Here is a 22541-nt window from a genome sequence, read left to right as displayed (position 1 = left end):
GAGAGGCCAGAAGATATCCATATCACACTCATGCATACACGCACACACTCATGCCTGCATGCACACTCCTCTCTCACTGCATGACGCCTTGTGCCACCTGAGACTCCCCTGTGGGACAGTCACCACGAGTGTGGCTCCTTAACGTGGCACCTCCAGAGCCAAGAGCTGAACCTAACCTCTCCACCTTCACCCGGACTCAGCCTGGGGTTCTGCGTTCCGGAGGCGGAAAGCCCACAAACACCCTTGTCCTGCAGACTCCGGAGCTCGCCCCAGCACCACACCCTGCCCTCCCAGAGTGTCGCTCCCTCGGCTGCCATCGTGACTGTGCCAAAGGAACCCGACCCTTCCCTGGGCAGCCAGGCTTCGGCCTCTCCTCTTGGAGCCCTGACGGGTCCTGTGCCCTCTGCTCGGTACAGTCAGGAGCACACACGTGCTTCCCTGCCTCAAGTATGTTTTGAACACCATGAACCTTGTCAGTCCAGAGTCCATCAGCTGCAACTGCTCCACACTGCACAGGGGACTCAGGTGTTGAGAATGTGAGCCCAGGTACCCCAGCCTCCATGGGTGTCACGTCACTGTTGATGCGGTACCCCCAAAACCTCTTACAGGAGCTGCACCGAGACACCCACTCGCCTCGGGGCCCAAATGCAGCCACCTAGCTGGCAGAGGATCGGAGAAACGCTACCAGACTGCTGCCCCACGTGCAGCGAGGAATTCTATTTTTTTTTTTTATTGTATTTTGCCCCATTTTAAAATGCTGGTGCCATCCAGTGTGACTGTCACCAGTGCAGGGCAGAGGTGGTTTTTACCGGCAGCAGTGGCCCGTGGGTGCCTGAGGACGAAGCACCGTCTCATCCCTGAGGGGCACGGCTGTCCTCCCCTCTGTGTCACCGTAGCAGCAGCCAGGTCCTCCTCTTGAGGACTGCAGCCCCGCAGGGTGGGGCGGGAGTCACATTTCCGCCCTGCAGAAGGGGAACCCCGGCGGGGAGGCCGATTCTTCCTGAGTTCTCGCAGTGAGTCATGAGGTGATTTCTGCTTTTTTCAATTCCTGCTCTAGAATCCTCCTGCTTTACCTTTCCTAGGGTGCTCCTCACCTTGTTATCTTAGGGTCTTTGGTGGGGATGGGATGGGGGGGCTGCAGTGGGTAAGGCATAGGCCCCGTGTGGGCGGGGCCCTGGAGTGCCTCTGGTAAGCCCCCAAAACAGCCTTCCATCCAGAATCTCAGCTGACTCTGCCTGGCACCAGGACAGGGAGCAGCATATTTAGATACTGGCGTGCTGAGGTCCCCAAGGCTCCCCGAGGCCAGGGGTGCAGAGCAGTGATCCGGCCCTTATTCCTTCCTGGGGCCAGGACCCTGAGGCTGCTCTGTAGGGCCACAAAGACAGGTGCTGTGGGCTATCAGATGCCCCTCTGGGGCCTTGTCCCCTGCTCTATTGGGCTCTGAGATGGACTTCGTTAAGGACAGGACTCATGTTGGGGCATTTGCAGTAGAAACTAAGGACCTAACCTGCAGCTACCAGGTGGGTCAGGCTGGTGCTGAGCTCCAGCATGGGGTTTAGGGGTACCTGACAGCAGCAGAAAAGCGGCTGGCCCATCCTCTCCTGTGCTTTACAGGTGGGGTACCCAGGGAGCTGGGTGGTGGTTTCAGGCACCCCAGATGTGGGTCACTGGGTCAGGAGGGTGCACTGCTTTCAACGCTCAGGATGCTTGTGAGTTCAGCTGCTGGCTCACATCTGTGCACACCGCCAACCTGCACCTGGCTCTCTCCTTCCTCCCAGGGTTTCCCAGAGACAGGGTCCCACTGTCCCGAAGTCTCCCGGGGGGTGCTTATTGGCTGGGGAAACATGAAGACCAAGCATAGGCTACGCACTATCAATCAAACTACAGAACTGCCCATCTCAGAGAGAACCTAGCCAGGTGTGGAGGCATGCCTGTGATCCCAACACTCAGGAAGCTGAGGCAGGAGGATCGCTGCAAGTTTGAGATCAGCCTAGGCTACAGAGTGAGCTCAAGGCCAGCCTGATCTGCATAGTGAGACCCTCTCTCAAAAAGACAAAAAACAAGAAACAAAAGTTTGGGGCTGGGGATTTAGCTCAGCAGCATAAGTACCTGCCTTGCAAGCAGGCAGTCATGAGTTCGATCCCTGGTACCGGTAAAAAGAAAAAAGAAAAAAAAAAAAAAGAAAGAAACAAAAGTTTGAGGCAGGCCTGGGGGGATCCTGTCTCAAAAAAACAAACAAGAAAACCAAAGTCCTATGTGTGACCTGCAGGGCCCTGTCTCTCTGGCTCCTTCTTCCCCATCCCTGCCCCTCAGGGCCATCTCCCTGCCCTCCCCCCGGGGTAGCTTCATGGCTTCCTTCAGGTCCACTTTGTGGGCCACCTTTGCTCACCTCTTCCCCAGGTCTCCTGTCCCCTTTTCTTGTCTCTTTCTCTGGAGCACTCATGACAAAGTCCCTTGTGATCTGGTTATTTTCTGTCTCCCCCTCCAGAAGATACTTAGGAAGGACAGGCATTTACTCAGCCTTGTGAGGATGAAGATGGGAGGTGGAGGGACAGCTTCCTCTGGGCACCATGCGACACCCAAGACGCCATGTAGGCCTCGGCCTGAGGGTGGGAGGTGCTGTGCTGCCTTTATTCACAGAGAGACAGCAAGCTGTGCTGTCAGTGAGTTACAAGGACACTTTGCAGCCTGAATCCCCTCAACCTGAGACCTCTGGTGGCCCCAGTATGGTCTTCCTCCTCATCCCTAACATTCGAGGAGCAATGATGTCAGCAGCCTCGGTGCTTCGGGGTAGGAAGCTGGGCTTCGCAGGGACATCTCTGCCAGGCATAGGCTTTTGCGTGTGGAGTACATGGTGGTGGGACGGTCTGGGGCTGAATGACTTGGGGGAAACTCGGAGAGCAATGAGCCCTGGGGGGAAGGAGAGATGGGAGTGTAGCCTCTGAAGCCCAGGAAGGCAGGAAATGTTCACAGCAGCTTTCATGAGTTTTGCTGGGTGGGGCTCAGAGACTCCGTGAGATCCCTGTTTCCCAGGTGCATGGTGGGATTGGAGTGATGTCCAGAGAGTGGCAAAGGTCAGATGGGCTGTTGGTTCCCATCAAAGCTGTCAGTGGGAAGCTGGCGTCTCCCCAGACCCGTGGTCACCTGTGAGGTCTTGGGAAAGCCACAGACTGGGAAAGAGTGGGGATAGAGAGAGAGAGAGAGAGAGAGAGAGAGAGAGAGAGAGAGAGAGTGTGTGTGTGTGTGTGTGTGTGTGTGTAGAATGTAATCAAAAACATTGAAAGGCTCCAGTGGACAGTTGCTACCCCTGGGACTTTGCCAAGGTTCCTCTTTAGGTGGCACCTGATATGCTTCAGTGACAAAGAAGAGGTCGGTAACCTGCAGCTCACATTAGACCCTCAAGGCTGGGTTTTTACACTTGAAGCTATCACTCGTGGTCCTGGTCAGCAGATTCAGGCAGAGGCCTGATAAAGCCATGCACAGCCCTGAAGCCCCTAACACGGTCCAGTACAAACTCTTCTTCTAGAAAGCAGGATTGGCTTTCCAGCTGTGTTGCTTAAGAGAGTCACTCTAATGTCCCCATGCACATCTCGAAATGCAGCAGAAAAGAACATGTCACGCTACATAAACTCGGGTGAGAAATGTCTTTGTCCAGAAATGGTGAGGCTTGTTGTTGGCGTTGCCATAGGGAACGTGTAAGCTCTGCCTTTGCAATGCAGGGAGGAGAGCGCTGTGATTGGCTGCTCTTGCCGCCTGTCACTGCTGCCCCGCAGCCACTGCAGTGGCTACAGCACCAGCCCCAGAAGCCCTGGCGCGGTCTGGGGCAAACTTTGCGCTGCCTCCCGTCAGTTCTTGGGGTGTGTGTTGGGGGAGGGTGGGCTCTAGAAGGGTTCACAAAATGGGGAAAGAGAAGGAGGATGGGGTGGAAGATTGGAGTGCAGGAGCAGGTCTCCCAGCAGAGGGCTCAGGCGCCCGTGCAGCCGGACCTGCAGGCTCAGCGGCTCCCTAGCGCTTCGGGGTGGGATGAAAGGAGCCCCTGCTGATGGATGGGTCTCTGAACCCCCTGGCTTTTGGCTTCTTTTAAAAAGAACAAAAGCGATCCTCAAGGAGAAGGTAGCCTTTGCTGGCTTCGACAATCTTAAAGCGGTTCTCTGTGACACGGTGCAAGGTGGTAGGTGGGGGTGGGCACCTGGCTGGGCGGGGGTGGGGGTGGGGGTGGGGGGGTGGGAGCGCTGGGGCCCTGAGTTTTCGGGGTCAGGGTCAGTCCAACTCCTACAGGTAGGAACACCTGCTCAGGAGGGGTAGGGACCCCATCTGCGGTTCACCTCAGAGCCCACGGCCGTGGGCGGGATGCCGAGGCTGGCCCGCTGACCCGCTGGCCGCAGGCAGGAACCGAGCGTCTCTCTGGGACACATCGGGGAGCTCCACGCTTGTGGCCCAGATGGGGGCGCTACTGGCCCGGCTGTGCCTGGCAAGGGAGCCCTCCACCCCCACCCCCACCCCCACCCCCGTGGCTGCAAAGGAGCACCTGTTGGGCTCCTGCAGCCTGAGACGTGGGGGCCTGTAGTCTGGGGCTCTGGAACATTCCACGGGGAGATGCTGGACTTCCTGCCTCCGCGCTCACATGAGTCACTGGAGGAGCACCAGTGACTGGCTCGAGCTGGTCACGCTGGTCTCAGCTCCGGCCTAGGGGCCTCAGGAGCCGAGCCTGCAGGAACTCCGATCAATTGAGCAGTCCCCTGCCTGCTGGCGCTGGCTCTCCCGCGGGGCTGGGTTTTGGAGCTTGGCGGCTCTTCCAAGACGTGGGGCAGGAGACCAGGTCCCCGGGGAAACAGGACCCCTGATCTGTGCTGCAGAGGACTAGGGTGGCAAATTTGGCCACCCTCCGAGTGGTGGCGAGGAGACCCAGCTTCCCAGGGGAATCTCCTGAAAGCCACACACTTGCCCCACAGAAGGGCAGGCAGCCCAGGCTCGCTACAAATGCAAGCAGAGTGCATGTGCACTGGAGAACACGCATGTGTGCAAGGATTGTGCATTGAGAGCAAGCGTGTGAAGATAGTGCATGTGTGCGTGGAGTGTGCATGCGTGGAAGACCGCGTGTTTGTGGGACAGCATGAGGTTGTTCAGGGAGTGCCAGTGTGCATGGGAGAGTGTTGTGGGCAGTGCGAGTGTGCGCAGTAGTATGTATGTGCAGGAGTGTGCCTGCCCTGGAGCGTGCGTGTGAAATGGAGTGTGTGTGCAGGTGAGTGTATGTGTTACGAGATGTGTGTGTGTGAGAGAACATGTATACGCGGGAGTGTGCGTGTGCGTGTGGGAGAGCGTGCTCTGTGAGCGGGATTGTGCGTGTGCAAGACACGCGGGCTGGCCAGTGTGTCTCGGGGCTCGTGTACTTCCAAGCTGAGCACAGGCCAGAACTGGGCCCCCTAAGGATGCAGTGGGGTCGATGCGAGCCCGTACCGGCCCCTGCGAGTGTGTCCGTGCGCGCGCGGTGCGCCTAGGCGCCTGTGGCACCAGGCAGCGACGTGGCTCTCCGCGGGCGCGGGAGAACGCGTGTGCCCGCGGGCCCGTGGGAGGGGCGGCGGGGGCGCGGGGAGCCTGGACCTCGAACCCACGCGGCCGAGGGCGCCCTGACCCGGAAAGGCGGGCGCGCGCGGCAGGGGCGGGGCGTGTTGCTAGGCGAGCGCGCGCGGGCCCTTGGTGACGGCGGCAGGCGGCTGACGGCGCGCGCGCGGCGGCGGCGGGGGCGGGGCGGGCGCGCGCGCGGCGGGGATTTCCAGCGCGCGGAGGAGGCGCCGGCGCGGGGTGCGTGAGGCGGCGCGGCCGGCGGCCGCCGCGTGCGCGAGCCGGGCGCAGCAGCAGGGACTTTCCAGCCGGCGCGGCGGCGGCCGCCGCTTCCCCGCCCCCGCCATGGGGCCGCCCGGGGAGCGGGACGCTGCGGACGGCGGCGGAGGACGCGCCCGGCGCCCCTGAGCGGCCGCGCGGCGCGGAGCGGGGTAAGGCGGGCGGCGCGGGCGGCGCGGGCGGCTCGGGCGGGCGGGCGGCGCGGCGGGCGGCTGCGTCCGGGCCCGGGCTCCATCCCGGCCCGCGCCCGGCGCCGCAACTTTGTAAACTTTGCGGCAGAGGCCGGGTTCCGGGAAGCGGGGCCTCGTGCGGTCAGGCCGGGGCTGCGTGGCCGCGGGCGCCGGCCAGGGGAAAAAAGTTCGCCCTGAGTCATCGCTGCGGATGGGGCCCGCAGCGCGCCGCAGAGCCGGGCCACGCGTGCCTGGACGGCCTGGGTGCGGATCCTCCCCGGTCTCGGGTGGAAGCGGCCGCCCGCGGGAGGATGGGCCGGGGACGTGCTCTGAATGCCAGCAGGCTGCGCTGGCCCGAGTAGGACCGCTGCGTTCACATTTTGCATCGAGCTCGGAATCCGTTTTCAGTATGAGACCTCCGATGTGTGCATGTGCGTGCGTGCGTGCGAGTGTGTGTGTTTATGGACACGCTGTTATCTCCATTTATTTCCGTGCGGTCATCAGGGTTTGTGGAGCAGCGTGGCAGCAGCTTCTTAATTTACATTCACAGCATACTACTGCCCAGGAGCCATAATTATTTTTTTCCTAGCATTTTCTGTGAATGCACACTGGTGAAGCCTTTGGAGATGCTGCGCTCTGTTCTCTTGCATATGTCTGTAAAAATCCTTCTCTGGAGAAATGCCCAGGTGGACCTTCCGTTGGGCTTAAAATCTTCCCATGCCTTCAGGTCTTTGCAAATGGCCTGTTGAAAAGACTGCATCACATGTAGCATGCCGGGCGAAATATAGCGCAGCCGTCCTCTATTCAAATGAGAGGAAGTGTTGCAGCTTCTTCTCTCTATGCTGTGGTATTATAAATAATAAGAATTAGTCTAAAAATGAAAATTCTTTGGCCCGCACTGAATAAGTCTTATCAACGTGAAAACTGGAAAATATCATGGGAGGTCGGAAATCCTGTGAGTAGGTGCTCATGATGGAAACCCTGACAGCCCCTGCCAGTGCCGGAGTGAGAGTCAGACCCTGGCAGGGCTTATGATGTGAGGTGTCTCTGCCCGGCGCCATCTCCAGCTGTCACAGTGCAGGAGCTGGGTGGCCAGAATGCCAGCATTTTTTGTTTTTAAGATGTGAATTTTTCTGTATAGAGAAGGAAGACCAGTTATTTTTCCTGGATGTTACCCATTCTCTTTGGAATTAATAAGATGGCCTCACTGTGAGGAGGAGAGCCGTGAAGACATTCTGCTGACAGCAGGCGGTCACAGCAGCCAGTGGTTTCAGTAAAGCCATCGAAATCTCCCCTGTCCTGGCCGTGCCTGGAAGAAGTCCTTTATTTAACTGAACTGTCTGAACCCGGTTTGGGGTTTCTCTAAATACCCCTACTAGAATCCCTTACATTTCTCAGTGTGCAAACTGAGGACGACTTCCTGGGGTGTTGGCAGGAGAGATATGCTAATGAGCTGCAGGATAAGAATGATTGATCATTCTCTTAAAATCCTTTCTGGTGATGCTGAGGCTGCACTTCAAGGATGAGACTGTCCCAGTGGTGTTGCAAGCCTGAGGTGGCTGAGGCACACAAAGGAAATTGCATGACACTTGCCCCTCTGTGTTCTCCTCTGGTAGAGTGAGACTGAGCTGCCAGGGCTCTAACCTATCAAATATTATGCAATAGCCAGATTTCCTCTCAATGGGCAATTTCAGGGGAAGTCTCAAGGCCAAGGCCTCTGGGGTGACTCTGTGGGATCTGGACTCCTCTCGGGCTTCTTTGCAAGTGTTCAGAAAGGAAGCAGAATTATTTGGTGTCTTTGGAGTGTGTCTGCACCTGTGTGTGTGTGTGTGTGTTTGTGTGTGGTGATAGTGACTGCCTGCAGATGCAGAGAACTGGGAGGGAGCTACAAAGAGAAGTGTGCTGAGCATTTACAAGATGACCAGGGAGAGGTGGTCGTGGCCGGAGATTGGGTGATGCTTAGACTGGAGCCTGAGAGAGGGGCCCTGGGGGTCTGGGGCTGAGAGCACATGGGGAGGTGGGGAGCGGTCGGTGGGGGTTCCCAAGGAGCTAATAGAGAAGCCAGCTCACTTTCAAATAGGAGACGAAAAAACGTAAGAAGATGTTACATGTGTTTGTGTGATTTCTGTTGTTTATAATTAATAAAAACTGTGAAATGGCTTTTTCATTGTAGAAAGGCCTTTTTACCTCATTCGTGCCCACTGTTTATTCCAGGATAGGACAGGGGTTGCAGGTCTACCTGGAAAGGGGAAGGGGAGGCTTCTGTCATGGAGTGGAAAATCTTGTTTTGGTGAAATTTCTTAGTCCCTGCGGGCGAGGCATGGTTGGCTGGCAGGTATTGGGTGTCAGAGGTGCAGGTGGCAGGAGACATCTGTCTGCTCCAGAAGGTCAGATTCTTTCTGTGTTGTGTTCCTTGAAATAATTGTGACTCAGGGAGCTTTTCGTTCCTTTAATTGCTCAGTTAATATGTCCCAGCTGGATGTGTGGCACAGGCCTGTCATCCCAGCATTGGGTAGGCTAAGGCAGGATTGCTTTGAGTTTGAAGCAGCCTGTGGTACATAGTTCGAGCCAGCTTATAGTACATAGTGAGGCACTGTCTCTTTTTCTTTTCTTTTGGTACCAGGGATCAAACTCACGATCTTGTGCTCACCAGGCAGACGCAAGCGCCTATACTGCTGAGCTAAATTCCTGGCCCTGAGGGATACTGTCTCAAAAAAAAAAAAAAAAAAAAGAATATGCCCTTCATTTCTGTAGTCTTGTAGCTACTGTGCTGTGCCTCCTCCCAGGGTGTGAAGTTGGGTAGCAGGGCTCCTGTGCAGAGTGAGGGGAGACCCAAGAGGCCAGCAGGCACCTGGCTGAGCCTTTGGGACAAGCTCTGGTGCAGAAAGGGTGAAGAAACAGGAGGACTCACTGTCCTGCCCTCAGGGAGCTGAGCAAAGGTTTGGTGAGAATCGAGACCCACCGGAAAGAAACTAGAAAGGCATGACGTGTAGGAGGACTCGAGTGAGCGCTGGTGTAGAAGACTGGAAGTGTGGGGGAAATTCACCGAAAGAGAGAAGGAAGCCCAGGCTGCTGGGGCAGTGAGGGTGGGCCTCTGGGGCGGCTTCGAGCCCGGCCTGGAGTCAGCAGTTTGGCACTGGGACCCTTGGAGCCTTGGGTAGGGTCTGGGAGTGGCTGGGAGAGGGGCGCTCCCTGTGGCGTGAGCAATGGCCCTAGACAGTTCATTGTCCCTGTCTGCATGTGGCATTTCCCGTGCTGCCCCCTGTGACCAGGAGCTCTGGTGACCTGCAGGGAGAGGCGCAGTGGACCTGTCCGGGTGGTGGTGAGTTACCTAGCCTCTTCTCCGAGCTGCTCCTCCCTCTCCCTTTTGAACCATCCCGAATCCCCACATTTCCTTTCATGATTTACTTTTCTCTCTAGGGTTTGTGCCATGCTGATTGAAGCATTAAGACAAAAGTTAAGTAGAGGCCACATGACGGATGGTGTCTCACAGGGCTGTTCCACCGAGCCGTCAGGATGTGATGTCCTGATTGTCTTTGTAGTCGAAACCAGGATTCTGTGGTGACCACCAACGCATATTTATTAGAAACTTGAAACTTGGGTTGAAGAAGCATGGCCATGGCAGACCCAGTGGGAGAGTGGACTGTTTAGGGTCCAGGAGCGCTGCCCTCGTGGTAAAGCAGGGCCCCTGGGTGTCTTCATCCTCTGGTATGAGCCCAGGACCAGGGCCTGGCGTGTATTGTCCAGTGCTCTCCCACGGAGCCACATGCCTGGCCCGAGGTGGGGACACTTGGATGAAGTGTTCGGGGAGCTCCGTGCCGCCCTCTGGAAGCCTGCAGGCCAGCCTGGCCTCCCTTCCTGGGCCACCTCGTATGCGTTCCTGATCCTGGAGCCAGGTGGCCTGGAGAGCCTCATGTGAGCATTTGCGGAGGGACACTACCCTGCCCTTGTGGTGACACGTCAGGGGTCTTGCATTTAAGGGAGCCTCATTTTACACCTGACCCAAAGCTGAAAGGCTGAGAAGCCGATCTCTCAGCCCCATTTGCCTATTGATGCCTGAAAGTCAGAGCTTCATACTGGAAATTAAATACCCTGTTTTGGGAATCATGTGGCCTGTTGTTTGAAACTTTCTTATTAAGTAAGTGTACAGGCTTCAAAGGCTTTTGGTGTCGGGCTTTATTCTGAGGGAGTGGGAACGAGCCCTTTACATTTTACCTCAGAATTTACTGTGAATTTTACCTTGTGGTAAGTAATGTGTTTTGACTGTTTTAATATAAACTCAGTTTGTATAGTTTCTGGTACTGTTTTTTTAATTTTTGTTTTGAGACAGGATCTCGCTACATACTTCAGGCTAGCCTTGAACTGGCTGCATAGGCCAAGCTGGACTCAAACTCTGGTGATCCTCCTGCCCCCACCTTCCAAGTGCTGGGGTCACCAGCATGCACCACCACTCCCTGCTCTGGTACTGTTGAGGCTCCAGAAGATACATTGCCTTTACCCACCCCACGGCTCCCTCGACCCTGAGAAGTTCCCTGGAGCTCCAGCTGTCTGTCCCCAGCCTGGATGCATGCCTGTCTGCCCTTCTGCCCTCTGCACTGGCTGGGAACGGCCTTGGGCAGGCCGCTGGCTGTCCTGTCTGCACGGTGGATGGAGTGAGGTAGATGTGGACGTGTTCTTCAGGCAGAGGATAAGATGCACAGAGGAGGGACAGCTCAGCTTGAGTGCAGTCGTGTGTCAAGTTTCTTGGCGGTGACTGTAGACCGTGGAGCTTTCCCGGTTGGCCCTGCCTCGTTTTCTTGCAGTTGGGGGTTGACCGTGGCCTCCTAGCATAGGCACGTCTGTGGCACTGAGTTACATCCCTCTGCTGTTTATAAATTTTTATTTTGAGACCTTTTCACTAAGTTGTTCAGACTGGCCTCCAACTTGCAGTCCTCCTGCCTCAGCCTCATAGTAACTGGGTGACACCTGTGCTGCCATGCCTAGCGAGGCCTCTCACTGTAGGCGCTCAGGGTTTGGACAGGGACTCAAGATCTCAACTCAAGTAATGACGGAGCAGTGACTACCCAGAGTAGGTTTTTTCCCAGCATTTTTTGTGTTTCCTGTGTAGCTTTTAATTCCATCCTGAGATCATCGAGAATTTTAGGTTGAAGATTCCTAATCCAAAAACCCAAACTCTGAAACGCTCCCAAATCAAGCTCTTTGCATGAAACATAAATGAACTTTATGTTTACACGTGGGCTCCAACTCTAAGATACTTTATTATGTGCTGTAGATGCAAATATTTGAAATTCTGAAAAGTCAGAAATCCTAGACTCTTCAGGTTCCACGTATGCCAGGTGCTGGGAACTGTGCCGTTTGCTAGAGCTAAGAGGCCAGGTGATCTGCCTCTCCGGTCCTGGCCCTGCAGCAGGAGCACCGTGCAGTGTGGATGACCCTGGGTGCCTGGTGTTTCCTGGGGAACCATGTCTGCTGTGGCAAGTCCCACGAAGGGAGTCCTGGCTCCTGGCCTCACCTGTCCAGGTGGGTGTGGTCCCCTCAAAGAACATGCAGTGGGCCTACAGCACTCAGAAGTCTGCTGCCAGTTTACACTGAGTTACAGCCCAGTGTAGGATGCTTCGGCTTCTAGACTTGGCCCTGGCTTTAGTTTTGATCATGCATAGTGGCCTTAAAATAATTTTTTGGCCTTCAGCATCTGCTTTCCCTTCCTTCCAGTGAGGGCTGCTGGCCTCCTGCATAGGGGTCATTTTCTGAGCAGGGTTCTGTGGTGCCCTATGTCCTAATGCAGCTCGGGGCTGGAACCCCAGTTGCTGCCCGGGGAGGTCACTTGGGCGTCCTTGGGCCCTGTCTTTCGGAGCTGCCTCCATCTTGCCCAGGCGCAGGCCCCAACGTCACTAACAGTGTGTTTTCCTTTCCCTTCCTCTCTCTTCATTTCCATTTAATCCTGTGGTCTACGACACACAAGAGTTTAGTCTGGATCTCTGTGCGGCTTTGTGCACACGAGCCTGTGAGGGTGAAGCAGTCCCCGACGCCTGGTCACTCCGGAGCCCCGTGGTGACAGCCAGTGCTCGTTCAGCTCCACTTTTGTTAGAACTACAGTTCACTGATGGGAAGCGAAGTGCAGGCAGAGAATGCCTGGCCTGGTAGGCAGGGAAGCAGCGGTTCGGCCAGGTGGGGATTTTACATGGCTCCACTGCTGGAACCGTTGGAAAGGCTTTGAATGCAGAATCCAGCAGGGTGATGACTGCTGCAGGGCAGACTGTGGTTCATCCCATGCCCGGTGTCCCTGTCCAGGACTCTGAGCCAGAGCTGGGTTCCTGGGTGGCAGAAGATGGAGTTGTTTGCTGGCTTGGGACACGTGAGTGTCCTGGTGCGCCTCGGAGGACTCTCGTGTTGGGGATGGATGGGGTCCCTTGGATGTTTGCAGCTCCACACTGTGGCCTGAGATGTACACAGAAGATGAGAGCAGTTTCCCAGCACGGTGCAGCCCTGGTCTGAGCTCGGTCAGCGTGGCCGGCCAGGATGTGAGTTACCCCGCCTTGCACGACTTCGCTGTTCTTTTTTCTCTTGGTTTTTTTGAGGCAGGGTCTCACTGTGGAGACCAGGCTGGCCCTGAACTCACGACAGTCCTCCTGTCTCAGCTTCCCCAGTGCTGGGGTGACAGGTGTGGACCACTAGACTCTGTGACATGGTAACTGCAGTTGCAGAGGTGGACGGTGGTGAGCTGTGACGTTCTGCGTGTGTCTAAACCAGCGAGCAGTGCAGTGAAGTTTGTTAGAATGGCAGACTTTACGGGTTAGTATTTTACCATGGTAGAAAGTACCTGTAGGGTGAGCCCCTCCATTCAGTGCCAGTCCAGAGAGGGAGGACATGACGTGGCAGCCAGGTGGCAGTGGCACTCTCGGGAGTGTAGGTTGGCCCCGCCAGGGTCTCTCACGGGTGGAGCTAGACAGACGCCATTACTGCACCATCAGGAGTCTTCGTGAGCAGGGCACGGAGACGCACTCCTGTGCACCCCAGCACTCGGAGGCTGAGGCAGGAGAGTCGCATGTTTGAGCCAGCTGGGCAGCTTAGTGACTTGGTGAACCCTGTCTCAGGATAAACATAAATACGTAAACGTAAAAACTAGGAAGGGACAGGGTTGTGGTTCATTGCGAAGATCTGGGTTCAGTCTGTAGGACTGCCACCCCCCCAAAACTGCCTGGAAACCAAAATCGTAGTATGTTTACACAAGATCAAGCTCTAGGTAACCCCCATTCTTTTTTTTTTTTTTTTGTCTTTTTCGTTTTTATCGGTACCAGGGATCGAACTCACGACTGCCTGCTTGAAGGCAGGCGCTTATGCCGCTGAGCTAAATCCCCAGCCCCTGTAACCCCCATTCTTAAAGTGTTTTTTGCCTATGATGAATTTTGACAAATTTCAGTTCACATTGAGCCTTTATTGTTATCCGTGACTGAGCAGGAGTAATACTCTCCGAGTCCTTCGGGGCTGTTCGGGTTCCGCCCCAAGGTCTTACTGGCCCTGGCTAATGGCAGTCTCCATCTGAGCGGCCATCAGTGTGTCTGTGGGCGTGACAGTGCTTGGCGTGTCTGCGTACCGTATGCATGGGTCAGCCACAGCCCAGCGTGGTCCTCAGGTGCCTTGGTCAGCATGTAGCCAATGATGTTTCAGTGTCCACTGTGTTGTGCAGTCCAGCTGTCCAGCTCCAGGACATCCGTCACCCTCACCTCAAAGGTTGCCCATCCCTGGCTGCTGGCTGTTTCTGTGGCTCTGCCTGTGTGCTGTGTATGATACATGAGGGGTGTCTGTGTTGCACGTGTACCTGTGTTTTATTTTGCATGCATGCATGCATGCACACGTGTGTGTTTGCCTAAGGCTGAGCCTGGAACCTTGTACTGATCCATGCCCCCCAGCCCTTTCTGTTTATTTCATTTTATTTTTATTTTTTGGTGTTGGGAATCAAACTCATGACCTCATGCTTGCCAGGCAGGCACTTGTGCCCTGAGCTAAATCCCTGGCCCTCTGTTTTTTATTTTGAGCCAGGGTCTCACCGAGTTGTCCAGGGTGGCCATGAATTTGCACCACCCCCTGGCTCAGGCTCTAAGGTGGCTGGGCCACAGGTGTGTATCCATGGCTAGCTCTTCTGTTTCTTCCTGCTGCTCAGCAGTGACTACTGGGTGTGCAGACCACAGCTTGTTTCTCTGTCCATCTGCTCACGGGGTTTTGGGTGGTTTTCAGGGTTTTGGAGTGTGGAGAGTGCTACCTGGATGTGGACTGTTTGCGGTGTTGGAGCAGCTGTGGCAGGCCCTTCTCTGGGAGCCTCTGGGGTGCAGTGGCCGTGGGGGCTGTGTGTCACTTGGGTCACTTGCAGCTCCCCCGAGCCTGCTTTCCCTCCTGGGGCGTGGTGTGGTGTGGTGTTTCCTTGTGGTTCTGCTTGTACCTCCTAGACGACCAGTGACAGGGATCATCTTCATGAGTATCGTGTCCACCTGTGTGTCTTCTAATTCTGTTTTTATTGTCCTTTAAGTGTCCATCTGAGTCATTGGTCTGTGTTCGAATTGGGTTATCTTTTTCTGTTGGTTTGTAAGTGTCCTTGTTGTGTTGTGGATATTAAACCCTTACTAGGCACGTGTTTTCTCCTGTCACACACTTGCCTTCCTGTCCCTTGCATAACATTTTTAGTTTTTTTTTTTTGCTGTACTGGGAGTTAAACCTGGGGATTTTGTACCTAGCCACAGACTTGATTATTTTTTCGAGACAGAGTGTCCCTAAGTCACCTAATGTGCTCTGTTGGGCTGGACCTTACAGTCCTCCCACCTCATCCTTATAGAGGTGCTGGGATTACAGGTGTGTCACCACCATTCTTGGCTGAGGTTTTACTTTCAATGAAGTCAATTGATTGATTGATTGATTGAGGCAGGTCTCACTATATAGTTCAAGCTGGTCTTGAACTCAGTTGCACTCACTGTGTAGCCCAAGCTGGCCTTGAACTCATGGTGGTCCTCCTGCCTCAGCCTTCCGAGTGTGCACCACTTTGCCTGGAGCATTTCTTTGTTTTCTATGTTGTTTTGGCCACTCAGCATCCTTGAGATGGGCAGTTGGGAGGTTAGCTTGTCCACTTCTGCAAAAGAGGTCAGTGGAACGTCCATGGGGATTGCACCACGTCTGTTGTGTGAACATGGGATGTCTTCCCATTTAGTTATATCTGCTTTGATTTCTTTTAGTGATAATTTGTACTCTCAGCATACGGATCATTCACCTCCTTGGATAGATGTATTTCCAGGTATTTGTTCCTGTGAGTTCTACTACAAATTGTTTTCTTAATTTTCGTTTTGGGTTGTGTGTTGTTGGTATATAGAAGCGCAGCTCTGCTTGTGTGGTAAGTCTGATGCCCTCTAACTGTGCTGCTTTCTACCTGAGTGATGGTTTTGCGGGGCCCATGGGATGTTCCTTGTGTGGAGCCCTGTCGTCTGTGAGTATAGGTCACTGCTTCCCTCCAGTCCTGATGTCATTTATTTTTTCTTGCCTTATTACGTTGGTGAGGACGTTGAGCACCCTGATGCCGCAGTGATGGTTGCCAGCAGCCAGGAGTGTGCGCCTGGGTTTTGATCCCAGGGGAGGCTTTTCATCTTTCACAGGTATGAAGTTAATTGAGTTTTTCCAAAGTAAAGGCCTTTTGTCTTGTCGAGATTCATTCTGTTCCTAGTTTTTTTTAATGTCATAGAAGGTTGCTGAATTTTATCAGTCCCCTTTTGTGGTCTGAGGTGATGCTGTGCTGTGTCTTTCCTTGTCCTGTTAACCTGTTGTGTTGCAGTGATTGGTTTCTGCCTGTTGGGTCACCCTTGGGTGGTGGGAGAAATCTCACTGTGTCCATACATGGCCTCCTGATGGGTCGTTGGGTCATTTGCCAGTGTTCCAATGAGGAATTTGGGGCTGCATACTAAGGACACATTAACATGTAGTTTTCTTGAGGCATCTCTGGCTTTGATAGCAAGGTACCAGCCACATTTGACCCCCTCATGTTTCTTCACAGTTTTCTTACCTTCCCCCAACTCAGCACCCATAGAAGATTCTAGGGGACCTCACGTGTGCCAAGCTTCCCAGCCCCATGGTCAGGAGCTGTCCCTACCGAGTCGGGTGGACACCGGTGCCACCCCAGCATCCACCAGGGAGTCAGGGAGGGAGTGCTGTTGACCTTGGGGTGGGAGGAGATTTCCTGAGGGAGATCCGCTGCCCGAGAAAGTGGCCAGTTGCTGTGGGCAGTGGTTGCCAAGGACCACGCTGCCCTGAGCACTAAGGCTTAGGGACCTGTCCTTACCTGCAAGATTCCTCTGTCCACAAGCCACCATGCAGCATGGGCAGTGATGATGGTGGCCTGCCTGTCCTGGAGGTTAGCGTGCTGCCCTGGGGCTTCTGCACACGGCCTTGCTGCTGGGTGGCATTTGGACTCCAGGGTGAGCATTTGGGTCCCAGAAGCCCCAGCTTAGTTAGGGTTCCCTAGCACCCTTCTTCCCATTAGGAGGCCAGAGAAGCCCAGAGCTGCCCAATCAGAATCTTGGGAGCATGGGGCTCTGATTGGCGACTGCTGATCCCGGAGCCAGAGGTGGCGGATTCCACGGTGCCCGATTCCACGGTGCCCAGAGGGAGCCTCAGTGGTTTTCTGTTTGTGGCTTTCTTGGGGAGAATGCGTTCTGTGCTCTGAAGGAAGGTTTCATGAGTCGGGTTCTTGAATGCACCTGCCCATGACCTGGAAACTGCTGTGCGAAAGATGTGGCTCAGTTACGTGATGGGCAGCTTTCTTTTATCACCTGTTTGCCAAGAGCTTTTCAAGTACAACTTTTGTTCCATACATTGTCTCCCTTCCCATGCATTTCAAAAAGTACTTGAGCTGGGTGAGGTGCTACATTCTGTAATCCCACTTGGGAGGCTGAGGCAGGAGGGTTGGGAATTGAAGGCTCACCTAGGCTGCATAGTGAGTCTGTCTGAAGTTTTTTTGTGTCCTTAAAACCTTCACTTTCATTTTGAAGGGTGTTACAGACTTTAAATTTATGCTTATCTCCTCTTTAAAGAAATTCATTGATAAAATATTAGTGACCCAATATATCCTGAATATCTTTTGCATTACCCAGGTCATTTTAGTTAATCTCCTAGACATGTTAGAATAAAGTTGTAGGGGTTTAGAGGTTCAGCTCAGTGGCACAAGCTCCTGCTTGGCAAGTGTGACATCTGAGTTCAATCCCCAGTACCAAAAATAAAAAGTTGTAGCTGTTCATGTATAGGATGTGGGGTCAACTGAGCACAGTAGCACACGTCTAATCCCGGCACTTTGGAGGGCTGATGCAGGAGGATCCTAAGTTCAAATCATGCTTGGACCACTCACCGAGACCCTGTCTTAAAATTTAAAAAATAAAATTAAAAAGGATCGGGGATGCAGCTTAGTTTAATCACCAGTACTAGAATAAAAAAGTGTGGGTTTTTGACAGGTGTGTATGTGTTCGCTGCTTTTAACAGTTTATGCCTTGGAGATCACCCTCGTGCATGTCATTTCCCATGACTCGGTGTCCTCCGCCGGTCTCCTGGATGGTCCTCTTATCCCCTGGCCTTCCATGCAGAGGGAGCCAGAGCCATTCCTGGTCTGCCAGATGGCGGACGTGAGTGGGCACAGCCTCGCTGCCCTGGTTCTGCTGCTGCCCCCACAGCCCGGAGGCAGGAGCCCTGTTCCCAGTCTGGGTCTCTCACTGCACCAGAGATGTGTGTCTTCAGAGTTGTGGCACCCATTTGAAGTCCATCCTTTAGGTCCAGCAGTTGCTGGCCTTGAGTGTCCTTGGGCGGCATCTGCCCGAACGGCTTCCCTTTGTCCTCTGTCTCCTTTGGAGACTGGGTTGGTGACTGGGTTGACCAGGGGTGGGGGACAGGTGGTTCTCATGTCCACTCGCTCTCAGCTGTCACTGGGTGCCTTGGGTGTTACAACTAAGTGGGCTCCATCATGAGATGAGGTAAAGTTACCCCTGCCTTTTCTTTGTGCTGGGGTTGTTGGGTGGCTTCACCAATTGGCCGTCCAGGGTTGGGATGATAACAGGGCTGTTGGTTGTTATGAAATAAACCGAAGAGCTCACCATAAATGAATGCACCACAGAAATGAAAACCATACTTAAAATTACAGGAGCCTGTGCTTTTCCGTCCTGAGAATAGAAGGCAGGCTGTGTCTTCTGTTTCTTGTCTGTGTGGCTGTCTGGGACTTGCTGCAGTGGGGTCTCGAATCCCACCAGTGCCTAGGCCCTGCTGGTCTCCAGCTTCCAGGGTTTCCAGGTGATGCCACCAGTGTCCAGCCCCAGCCTGGCCCTCACTGTGAGGCTGCTAACCCACACCAGTTCCCCAGTCTGGAGCCTCTGCCTTCTCCCAGGTCTCTGCCACTTCGGCTGAATGCAAGGCTTTGTCGTCTGTCCCCGAACAGGAATTTTGGTATCAGGCTGCACTATTAACTAACAAGTGTGCTCATGGGTGCCGCCCTGACTTTCCAGGGAGGGTTGTGTAACCCTGAGTGCACATGCAGTGTTTCCCCTCTCAGCTCTGAAGTGCACATGGCATTAGTTCTGCTTTAGGGACCATGGTGATGGTGCTGTGGACCCGCTTTGGATACCCAAGAAGGCACCTTACTCTTTGCTCTGTGGCGCTGTCTTCCTGGGACCATCGCCTTTGGTGTGCCAGGCTTCGTTTTCCAGGTGATGGAGCATCTCCTCTGATCACAAGGAAGTGTCCTTGGCCCACCGTGTGCAGGCCACCAGGCTACATGTCGCTGGGAGCAACCACGTGCCTGACACAATAGCTGCCAGCAGAGAGCCCAGGACCGGTTCTGTAAAGAGCACAGAAGAAATGTGGAAAGTTTTTGGTTTTTGTTTTTTAAAAAGAAACCTTCCACCACACCAGAAGGAAAAGGTAGCTAACACTGTTAGCCCAGCTTCTGGGTGAGTTTTCTGGATGCGTCCTGGGCTTTAGCATGGTGGCTGGGCTTCTTCCTGGCCTCTCAGCATCTGTGTGATCTCCCAGGAAGGTGTGGCGCTGCAGGCGGCCCTTGGGCCCGGGAACTGCAGGTCTTAGGCAGGGGACCTGGCCTGCCAGGTGCTGTGTAAGACCCTGCCTCTGGGGCAGTACGGCCCCTGGCTGGCTGTCTTCAGGCCCAGCTTCTCACCCTGCTGAGGAGGGGGATGCAGGACCTGAGCGCCCTGAGCACCCTGACCCTGTGCACGGTGCTAGCCTGGACTGCCGCTGAGAACTCCAGGAACTGCACGTCCTCTGGTACAGGTGCACGCTCTCTGAACAACCCCCTGAAACTGCCCTCCAGAGAGGAGGGCGAGCCTTGGTCCCTGCGTCCCAGTGCTCCTTGAGAGCTCCTCTCAGAGGAGCACTGGGACCAATTTGAACCTTTGGGGGCCCAAAAGAATCTGTCTCAAGCTCACTACATCTTTAATCTCTTACGTGTCTTTACTTTTCTTGCCTTTTGTCCCTTTGAGGAGCTTCTGCTCTCCATGCATGTTTAGTGTGCTTTGGTTTAGATAATTTAAGTAATTGGCAACTGGTTCTTTTTTTTTTTTTTGGTACCAGGGATCAAACTCATGACCTTGTGCTTACCAGGCAAGTGCTTAAGAAACTGAGCTATATTCCTGACCACCTTTTTTTTTTCCTGAGACAAGGTCTCAAAAGTAATCCTGGGCCTTTGTAATCCAGGCTGGCCTTGAGCTCACTGTGCAGCCCAGGCTGGCCTGGAACTTGGAGCAGTCCTCCTGCTTCTGCCTCCCAAGTGTTGGGATTATGTGCTTGTACCAGCAAGCCCAGTGGGCAACTCATTTGATCTCCTTGTCAGAAATTTTCATTTTGATGCTGCCTTTGACAGACCTGGCCAGGCAGGGGTAGGAGGCCAGGAGACTCCCTGGCTGTGCGGTCTGAGACAGGGCAGGGGGGTGCACTGCCCTGGCGTCTGACATTGATCAGGTCTCGGGTAGCCACAGGTCCATGACTTTCTTGTAGAGAAAACAACAGGTAGAAGAGGGGCCCTCAGGGCTGGCCCAGCCCCTCCCTGGGTTCAGGGTGCCTGAGTCCCGGCTGGAGAGTCTTTCACTGAGCACGTGGTGCCGGGTGCAGCTGGGCCAAGCGGCACCAGGCTCTGCGGCTGCTCCTGCTCGCTGGTGCGTGGGACCTGTGACCCCACCCCGCTTGGTGTAGGGTCCTTGGGGTCCCCTTGGGTGCCACGCCCTGTGCGGGCTCTCAGTTCAGACCTGCCCCAGAGGAAATGCAGCCATGGCCTGATGTCAGGGCTCACTGCCTCGCTGGCTGGGTCCTCCTCTGGACCCACTTTCAGTTTCCCAGAGGGTACAGTTCAGGCTGGTGGTTTTTAAGGCGCTTTTAAAATCTCACTGCACTGACTCTCTCCCCAAGGTGATGTATATACAGAGGACACTTGGTTTGCCTTCTACCTCCTGGCTGGGCTGCAGTGCCAGGGACCACTGGGTCCAGGCCTGAGATTCTTGTCCCAAGGCAGGGGCAGCCTGGTGCCCAGGGAGGGCTTGGCAATGCCTGGGAGCTTCCCAGTGGGGTGTGCGTGGTGATGGTGGTGGGTGTCATGGCAGCCTGTGGGAGGCCGTGGTGGCAGGAACACCCTCCAGACCCAGAACAGCACCCCGAGGAATGACAGGGCCCTCGACGTCTGGCAGCAGGGCTGGTGTTGAAAAGCCTTGTCCTGGACTTACGCAGAGTCCCCATCTTGATTTCTTGTGCGTGTGTAATGCTTTAGGTTTCCCGTTTTTACGAGACGAAGTGCTTTCTACAGACATCCAGCTTTCAGTCATCAAGTGAGATCCGAAGGATTAGAAAATATTTTACTTACTACACAGAGGCTGTTCCCTGGTGTGTTTGAAGTTCCCAGGAGGGCCAGAGGGCCGGGGTGCTGAGGGCAAGAGCTCAGATACCCAGCAGCCCTTGCTAGACCCTTCCTGAGCATCTTCGATGTAGATCAAAACTTGAGTTAGCAGCATGGGAATTTTTGAGTGTATACCATTAGAAAAATAAAATAATTTTCCAGCCGTGGTTCCTAAGTTCCCCAAACTGGTATCTTTCCCCCACATCTCTCCTTCGACTTGGCCTTGGACCTGCATGTGGTTGAATGACTGTGAGGGGCCAGGGTGTGCAGTAGGCACTCCAAATGCCAGGCCATGCAGAAACCATGCAGTCAGCGCCCTATGTCCTGAAGTCTGTGTTCCCAGGCTCTGCCCCAAGGGGAAGTCCATCCAAGGAGCAGAGGCCCCAGTGAGGCGGGCAGGTCTCAAGCAGGACTCTGCACAGGGCTGGCTCACCAGGCCTGCAGGGGAAGGAGGCAGCGGGGCCACCTGGGGTTTGCACTTAGGGTTCACCAGCAGCCCAAGTCCCCTCCCCTCTAGCTGCTTCGAACTCAGGCCCAGTCTCCCCAGCCTGCTTTTCCTGCCTTGGTTCTGTCACCCCTGTATCGCTGCATTGCTTGTTCCTGGCAGCTGCCACTTCCCCTCCACCCATGCAGCTGCCCTGTGCCCCACAGCCCCCCCCACCCCCAGGCGGCAGTGTCCCTTGCTTGGCCCCAGGAGCCAGCTGGGCGGCCACTCACCTGTGCTCCCTGCAGGGGAGGAGCGGTGATTCACCGTCCCGCCTTCCTTCCCACAGGCTTGGGGTTTTGCATAGGGGATTTTTCTGCCGGTTATTTTTTCCTCACCTCTTGGTGTATGAAAAGAACCGAGGCCCAGTGAGGCGGGTGGGGGCACTGATCGCAGGCTGGGGCACCCTCCGATCCCTGTGGCTGTCCAGAGTCCGCCCTGGCTCCAAGAGCAGACCAGACTGCTGCGTGCTGGTGCTGTTCTGTTGGAAAGCTTTTGGGGAGTGGTGGCAGGGAGGGACAGAGAAGGACATGGAGCTGTGAGCGTGGTATTGGCACAGTTACCCTGCAACGCAGACCAGCACTGAAGGAAATCGAGGCAGAGCGATCATGTGCTCTGTAGTCTCTGGGCCACGTCCACGGCACAGGAAGTCTCCACGTGGCTCTGGAAAAAGGCATGGGTGTGGTCAAGGTGTTCCTGCCTGGGTACTGCTGTGTCTGTTTTGGTTGGGCAAGGCATGAAAGGCCTCTTGGCCTTGACATGGCACAGACTGATGCTGAAGTTTCTATGTGGAGAATGAGCAGGCAGCTGAGTATGGTGGCACACTCTGTAATCCCAGCATTTGGGAGGCTGAGGCAGGGGGGTCACCATGAGTTGGAGGCCAGCCTAGGATACATAGTTAAAGGCCACCCTGAATTACTGCAAAGCGAGATGCTGTCTCAAAGCCGAAAATAAATACATAAAGCTAAATGAGGGGCTGGCGGTTTAGCTCAGTGGCATAAATGCCTGCCTGGCAAGTGTGAGTACCAACAGAAAAAAAAATTGGAGTCAGTTAAACACTGAGATAACATAAAAAGGGCCAGGTTTTAGCTCAGTGGTGTAAGCGCCTGCCTGGCAAGCTCAAGGTTGTGAGTTC

General features: G+C 54.7%; 1 protein-coding gene across 3 annotated transcripts in view; it reads left to right on the top strand.

Moving 5' to 3' along the window:
• The first annotated feature begins 5805 nt into the window (after positions 1-5805).
• Traf3 (TNF receptor associated factor 3) overlaps positions 5806-22541 on the top strand; it is a 79249-nt gene continuing 62513 nt past the window's right edge. For 2 of the 3 annotated variants that reach the window (XM_063241225.1, XM_063241224.1), the window contains exon 1: positions 5807-5993. The gene's annotated coding sequence lies outside the window, so the exon portion shown is untranslated. Of the gene's footprint in view, positions 5994-22541 lie in introns of all 3 variants that reach the window. The other variant, XM_063241226.1, reaches the window with a different exon arrangement.

The sequence above is a fragment of the Cavia porcellus genome, unplaced genomic scaffold, assembly GCF_034190915.1.
Source record: "Cavia porcellus strain 051 isolate PalLab524CR breed Dunkin Hartley unplaced genomic scaffold, mCavPor4.1 scaffold_31, whole genome shotgun sequence".
In the NCBI taxonomy this organism is placed as follows: Eukaryota; Metazoa; Chordata; class Mammalia; order Rodentia; family Caviidae; genus Cavia; species Cavia porcellus.
The sequence above is the reverse complement of the archived record's forward strand: the minus strand, read 5'-3'. Positions and strand labels throughout refer to the sequence as shown.